Raw genomic sequence first — 8,707 nt, forward strand, 5'->3', positions numbered from 1 at the left:
TGTATAGACAGGTGTGTGGCTTTCCTAATCACGTCCAATCAGTATAATCAAACACCGCTGGACTCAAATGAAGGTGTAGAACCATCTCAGGGATGATCAGATGAAATGGACAGAGCCTAAGTTAAATATATGAGTGTCACAGCAAAGGGTCTGAATACTTATGACCATGTGATATTTCAGTTTTTCTTTTTTAATAAATCTGCAATAATGTCAAACATTCTGTGTTTTTCTGTCAATATGGGGTGCTGTGTGTACATTAATGAGGAAAAAAATGAACTTAAATGATTTTAGCATATGGCTGCAATATAACAAAGAGTGGAAAATTTAAGGGGGTCTGAATACTTTCCGTACCCACTGTACATCTCAGGAGGTAAACAAAGTAAAACAGAGTATAAAAATGAGTTTCCTAAAATAAAGCATTAAAATTTGTTTATTCGACCATCGTTTATACTCTCATCAACTCGAAGGTCTGCTATTAACACTATTTTCTTTGAAGTTATGTTTAGTATTATCCTGAAAAAAATCAATCTCAAAGTTTCATTTTACAGGCATAATATTATTCTGTGCCTCAGCTGAACTAGATACTAGATGCCACCGTTGTTGGGGTGGGTGCTGTACGTCATGGTGGCTCCAGCAGCCAGTCAGGCAAAAGTAAATACTGATATGATTGTATTGAACTGAAACCAATTTGACTGTGGCTGATATGTTGAAGAGAACATGTGAGAATCTGGAACTGAATCGAAACTGGGCTGGGGCTTTGTTCACTGTACAAAACACAAGTTGAACTGGTGAATATGTACAGTGCATCTAACACATTAAACTCTACTTTACACTTGATATATTCTGATATTTCCCCATGTCATATAGTGCTCTTTATTAAACATGAAAAATAATAAATATTTAATTGTTAGTGCTATTTGATGATGATTCAATATTAAAGACAATTATCACATATTTATTTTGGTAATTTGAAAATGGTGTCATACAACAGGGGACAGTTTTGTTTACGAATTATTACAATCTCAGCATTCATCTTCACTCCAAATAATAAATAAATAATCAATTATGCTGCTGCTATGAGCTAAAGACAAGTGTCAAATAGGATTAAATAAATATGCTTAAAGACAACTCTTTCCTTTCAGGTCACTCTTTACACGGTAAATCACTGATGAAATAATTGTGAAGGCAGTTCAAATGATCCACACAGTGACAGAGGCAATCTGGTTTAATCACCATTAGTAGAAATAATAGTAGGCAGCTACATGTGGTGCTAATGATTTGTGCTGTCTACTGTGTAAAATCATTAGTCCCCAGCAGGCTGAGCCTTAAGCAAACAACCTCTCCAGCGTTTACTTACCATGAGCTGCCCATAGAAATGTACAGAAAAGAAAAGCTGCTTTACTCAAGTGTTTTTGCCAAGTAGTTAGGATCATAAGACTTATAATACAATTCCAATACCAATACAATATACAAATGCTTTCTTAAATACTATAAGAAGCAGTAAATCACTGCTGAGTGGTGGTAAAGTATATGATTTAACCCCTTAATATGTAGCTGTCTGCCAGTGGTCTAGTCAATACAAACTCAAATACAAACAAAAACCCAGAAAATCCTCCTCGAGCAAGCAATTTGGTGACAATGTGGAGGAAAAGCAGCCGGTAGCTGCCGGTGGCCTTGCATCAGCACAGTGGATGCAGCTGCATAGCCAGCTAACGTTAATTAATGAAAATGAAAAAGCAAAAAAACATACTTTCATATTTTGGAACAGGTAAAAAGGTGAAATCAATACATTAATGTTACTGTTTTCGCATTAATTCACATGAATACATAAGATTACCTATGGCTATAACATTTACCCTGCGACAAATGGTTCCTAATTCAGACTGTTAATCTACATCACATTTGATCATGTGGGCAGTTACAGCTGAATAACTTTAACACAGCCCTCGAAACCAGCCACAACTTAACTCTGTGTGTGCACTCGTGTGTGTCATAGATGCGCTTCGGTACTTTAAAAAAAAGGGCTACACCTCTGCTTCTACCCCGGATCCATACAATAACTTTTATTGAAACAAAGTAACACATTAACAAAAGAAGTCTGGACATGGGAGACAAGACAATGGATACATGACATTACATAAAGATGTAGTGTTTTACAAGAGCGTGGTGTGTGAGGCTGTGAAGTATGTGTATTTCCAACCTATGCAGTCTATGAAGGGCAAGAAGGGGAGATGGAGAAAAAAAAAATGACAACAACAATGATAAGATACTACCAATAAAAGCAGCTTGTTATATTTTTAGAGGTGAGTGGGAATGTGTGTGGCCTCAGCCCCAGGTATTTGGTTCATGTTGAAATGTGCTATAATGGGTTCCATGTGTCATAAAAAGCCTATGCAGTCTATGAAGGGCAAGAAGGGGAGATGGAGAAAAAAAAAATGACAACAACAATGATAAGATACTACCAATAAAAGCAGCTTGTTATATTTTTAGAGGTGAGTGGGAATGTGTGTGGCCTCAGCCCCAGGTATTTGGTTCATGTTGAAATGTGCTATAATGGGTTCCATGTGTCATAAAAAGCTGATAAGCTATTCTTGTGAGTGTGAGTAGATGTCATTTTCTCTAGTGTGATGTATTCTATCAGAAGGCTGGTCCAGTGTTTTATGTGTAGAGATTTTTTTTTATTTCCAGTTTTGAAAGAACCATACAAGAACTGATCACTACCAAACACCAGAGCTGCCTGTATAAGAGCTTAGGGACTATAAAGTACTACAACACTAACAATACTTGCTGTTACATTTATAGAGCACTACACAAATGTTTACGTTTCCACTGTACCTTTGTATGTACATATTCCCTACCATAGTACTTGTATACAGGACCACTGCGACTCAGCAAATGTGTAATATCCTGCCAGTAAAGAATCAAAGGATCTATCTATCTATATGTCTATCTATCTATCTATCTATCTATCTATCTATCTATCTATCTATTAACATACTGTAACTTAAAAAAATACACTGTATGCAAATAGAGAAAAGACAGATTATGAAGAAGAGTCAAATTAAGACAAGTGGCAGAAGTGAATTGGCAAATGAATGGGACCCTAAAAATATGTTAGGTATCACAAACATTGTATTAAAAAAGTCATGTTGTCTTTGACCATATTAACTGAAAATACACAGTGGGAATTGCTTTTTGAGCATGGTCCCATGTTTGTTGAAAGTGGGACAGTGAGACACTCATGTTTAATGTACCATTGCTGCAGTATTATTCATTATAATTCAGTAGTGTGCAGTAAAGTGGGTCAAGGTATTAAAGCTGTTGTGTATTATCCTCTTCAACATTCTCTACATATTATATACTATAGAGTATGTAATAGAGATATGTTCTGAGTTCTACATCCATATTGTTAACCAACATACCTACATACAGTACATGTGACAGAAAACAAAAAGATATTTAGCTTCATTATAGATTACATGGACATATTAGGTTAGTAATGATCAGCGGGTTGTGGTACAACTGAGCTTTGAAAAACATTTTGTAGTTACAGCAGACGTATTGAATCTGACAGGCTTGATGCTTGCTTTGAGAAACACTGGGCCATGAGTCCTACTTTATCAGACCAACTGTCTCATTAATATGTCATTTCTGAATGAAAAAAAAAAAAAGGCGTCTTCCTGGGTTGGAGAGTCTATAGCTGTTAAACAACAATCAACAGTCTTCCAAACTTTATATGGGCATGCTAAGAAGAATTGTGTTATTTTGCAAAAATCATAATTGGTGTGAATGAATATTTGTTATAGTAGTGCAGTGGCAAAAAGAACATTAAGGGTTAAAACTTGATAGTGAGTCCTGTCTGTTGTAGCCCCACAGACAGACCTTGAAAAAAATGTCCACACCAACTTCTATTTTGAACTCCATTCAAGAGCTCCATTACCACTCAGGCTACAATAAGAAAACACTAGAAAAAAATGTGGTGAAATGATGAAAGGCTGTCTTGGAAAATTGTAGAAAAATGGACCATTTACTTTCTTCCATCTTTTGAGAGTCTGAATGGATTTTTATTCAGTGAACAGAGCACCATTGCCTGGCGGACACTAGAGGGCGGAGTGAGTGTGTATAATACCCATGTGCCTGTCGCAGCAGGGAGCAAACTTGCTAGGAGTGTGATAAGGATGGTTTTTACATTACACGGCCTGGAATGAATGTGCTGTTTCTCTGAGGGCATCGGGAACGTCTGCAAAATATGAGCTGGTCAGAGGGAGGACAATTGGGATTTCAGTACATATTTTCTTCTGTAAGCAAGGGCGCATATGCCAGAAATGAGTATGAATTAACAGCATTATAGCATTCAGTTGAATTAAAAAAACCTGGTTTCATGTGAGCCAGAAGGGAGATGGAGCGGTCTAGTGGTGGCCAATGGGTTCTCACTCTCACCCACTTCAAACCTCCAAACAATGAACACTACCTGGGCAGTCAGGGAAATGAACACAGCCTCTACAAATCTGCTACATTTGAAGAATGAGAGAAAACTTCAAAAAATCCCTGAGCAATTAACCAATCACAGTCCAACAGGACAGTGTGACAGAGTGCACACATCATTGGTTGACAGGCTCGCATCTGTTATTCTTTCAGTGGGGCGAGATCTAAATTAGAGAGCCAATTAACTCTGCTAATAGCCCTCTCCTATTTAATCTGGAAGACAATGGGGATTGAAGAAGAAGCTTTTACAATATCCTCTTTCTGCCACGATTCTGAGGGTCTGCGTTTGCCTCCTTGTTTTCACTTCAATTAGCCCAGTGCTTTCTATGATTAAGTACCTATAATTATTTTTCAATTAAGGCTTTGATCTGGTGTGTACTGTATACAGCTCCTCAGCGTGCCTGGAAGAATGAGGATGAAACAGTAAATTTGTTCCCTTCTGTGTTGTGTTGATGAGGGTGCAAGTGAGATTAAGCTAGCAGGGCTGTTTGCAGTGCTGCTGCAGCCACAGAACTTTATCCGGCAATCGTGAGATTTTTGCTCTTTCCAGCATAAGTTTCTTCCTTTGGTTCTTCCACAACACTAGAGCTAATAATGTTAAATGCACCAGCGGGGTTAAGGAGAAAACTCTTTCCACTCATCTTGTGACTTACCATTTTATTATTTCCATAAGTCTTGTGTATTTTAGTTTCCAAGGTGATTTACCAGTGTGCTCTCCTTCCTCTCATACCATAATTTTATTCATTTGTTGAATGATAATTAGTATTTAGAAGAAATCAATATGACAGCCCCAGACATATCTTGAAAAGCTAAACAGTTCAGGAATAAATCTTTAGTAAATGCTGCATTGTATTCCCCCTTGTGAAGTTTAAATTGGAGTGGTATTTATAAGTTAGACTTTGATTCATTAGATAACTTTTACCTCCACCAAGGGGGTTATGTATGTTTTCACTGCAGTTTGTTGGTTTGGCCATAGCATAACTCAAAATGTAATGAATGGATTTTGATGAAAATGTTTGGAGAGGTATGGCATGGCGCACAAAACAATCTGTTACATTGTGATGGTTATCTAAATCATCATCCTGTGGCAAAAATTGTTTACAATTGAAATAATGTAATTAACAACTTTCGGAGCAGGACCTGGCCTGAACTATGCCGCTTTTGTTCCCTTACTATTTAAACCCTTCTGCAGATCCATCTACCCGTTTCTGCATTTTTGTTATGGTAGCCCCCCTCATCAGGAGGGTGAGGGAGGACTGAGGTTGGAAGTTTGCAGACCCAGGTCTGGGGGGGAAAAACATGACGGTAGCAGGTAAAGAAAGAGAACACAAAATATCAAAAGAACATAACATGGTAAAGTACGGTACTTGGATATGTATAATATGTAGTGTAGTGTAAATGAGCGTAGCTCGTAGGTAGTGTGGTAGAGTCAAGTCAAAACGCACAGTGTCTGTCAGCGTAGCATTCTACCAACATGTACAGTCCGCGTTACTATGTTAATGTTCCGGCAAAAGCGGGGCATCTGCCAGAGGTTTATATAAGGAGGCGAAGGTAATCATCAGAATGCACCCCAGCTGTGTGCATCGGCAAACCAGTTGCTAATTACTGGAATGCAACACAGCTGAGGTGCAGAGCCCACAGGATAGAGAGAGCAGAGGAGAGAAAGAGGGAGGAGAGGCAGCGGCCGCCGAGTGGCCCTGACAGATTCTGAGTAGTCTTTTCACCAAATACTTTTTTACACTTGAGTAATATTTTGGATGACTACTTTTTCTACTTCTACTTGAGTAATGTTATTTTGAAGTATAGCTACTCTTACTTGAGTACAATTTGTGGCTACTCTACCTACCTCTGTTTGTTTTGTGACCAGTGCTCTTATTAAAGACAGAGTGTTCTGCTTTTACTCATCTGGCCTTATACTTGACCTCACCCTCGACATTACTGGCAGCTTTATGCCAACATGGACCGGAAGTCTGATGTGACAGGTGTAATGCCGTGTGATGGACATGTTGAAAGAAGCGACATGGTCATGAATTGATATGCTGAGACACATGGTGTCAGTCTCGTTTATGCACATTTGTATTAATGTTATCATGTTGATAAATTTTGCTTTGCTAGAGGATGAATGGCTTTCAGCATACAGCAAAAGGTGAACCAGCAGAAAGTTGTCATAGCTTTAAAACTAAAAGAATGGCATTTCATAGTGAGTTGATAGTGGATAAGCAGATCAACACAGCTGTGAAGTCAACCTTCTTCCAGATTAAGTTACTAAATCATCCCTCTCTCACCTTGAGATGGTTCATAATGCTGTAGCTCCATTCCTCATAAGTAGAAGTAAATTAAATCATATAACCCAGTTTTGGCCTGTCCTCACTGGTTTTCAAAATGTTACAGACCTGGCAGCTTTTTACTCATAGCTTAAGACATTCATTCATTCATTCATTTATTTACATTGGCTTTTAATACATAATGCAGTGTCATACATTCTGTTTAATCTAGGTCTTATATTCTTTGCATTTTATCGTGTCGTTTCATTACTTGTAATGATCTGCTTTGACTTGTATTTGTTCCCATTTGTGTTTTGTTTGTTTATGTATGTGAAGTACTTTGGTCAGTAGAAAGTAGCTTATAAAGTGCTGTAGAAATAAATTTGATTTGATTTGCCCTATAAATAAAAATATAAATACAGTAATGGATTTCTTTTTGTGCAAGTGTGATATTAATGTATTTTCTACGTTCCTTTTATCATACTACCATAAAAGTCAGTCTGATTATTATTATTAACATTTGAAGTTTTCATAGCATTACAACATGGTTGTACTGTTAGAAGTACTTGAAAAGAAAGTAGAAGCATTTTGGTAGCGATTGTTGTAGGGAAGAGATAAACAGCAGACTGTAACGTCTTCTGCGGCCAAACTGAATACAAGGATGGAGCGAACTAGCGGTGTCAGCACATCTGAGCCGCTCCTAAATGTCCAGCTGATGAGAATCAGCTGTGAGCTCCGTTGGGAGCATCTGCAGAGAGACAGGGAGAAGAGAGCGAGAGAGGCAGTGACGAGCAAACCTGACATCTGCATTCAGTTTCATACATATACAGCACCCTGTTGTGTTATTCGACTGTTGTATTATATCAAGATATTAAACAAAATGAAGGAACCATGGCAATTTACAAATACCCCGACGTTTCAGCGGATCTGGAAGTCTATGGAGCAGTGAGACGGCACTCTCTGTGAAATGTGCGACTTACGCAAATACTGTTCATCCCATCACAATAACAATGGTATACAAAGATTGTTGACAATTTTCTCTATAATTTTCATCTATTATATGTGTATAAAGCTTAGGAGGAGAAAATTGACAAGGAGTAGTTGAAAAACCAAAAACAAACCAAAGCTAGAGTGGGGAGTCACGTGACTCAGAAGGTGCCTATTCAAGTCAATGGAGCCATTTAAAGTGAATGGAGAAATACACAAAATATAAATGTCAATTATAAAAGAAAAAGTAAAGGATATCAAGAGGACTGTTACACAATTAGTAGCTGAACTTCTCACGAGTTGAATAGAGTTGAAATGGCGTTTCTAGCCCAAGGTATGCCGGAGATATTAAGGATCACACTTTCCCATTCATTTCCAATGGACAAATTTTTGTGAAAAAAAAATTAATTTATTAAAAAGTATAAACGTTACAAAAAAGTTGAGTACATGCCATAATGTCCTTAAAAAGCTGAACATTTTGATACCAGAATGGGTCGTCTAGCTGAAAGCATGTGGGAGGACATGAGGGCTGAAAAACATACGGAAGAAACAATAATAACTAGAAAACTGCATTTCCTGTCGAAAATGCGTGTGTGGATGCGAATTGCTGAAAGATCGCCCTGAATATGCTGAACACATAATGTATTATATTATATTGTCAGAACATTAATTACATCCACAGCCTCATTGAACCCTGTAATTATTTGCTCTGTCCCGTGTGTAATTTGGGATGAATAATTATAAATCCATTTCATATTCTTCAGTTATTGAGGAAGGAGGATTACTTAGTCAACATTTCATTTCAGATACTTTATAAGGCAAGAAAGAAAAACAGACACGTAAAATGAAGTTAGATTTCAGCTTTATTTAAGTCATTTCACTTTGAATGGAGAGGTAGACAACATATAAATATTGATTATAAAAAAAAGAGGGACCCCACCCACCTCCAGCATGGACTGTTTACCCTCTGG

This window comes from Monopterus albus, unplaced genomic scaffold, assembly GCF_001952655.1.
Source record: "Monopterus albus unplaced genomic scaffold, M_albus_1.0 scaffold103.1, whole genome shotgun sequence".
NCBI classification, from domain to species: domain Eukaryota; kingdom Metazoa; phylum Chordata; class Actinopteri; order Synbranchiformes; family Synbranchidae; genus Monopterus; species Monopterus albus.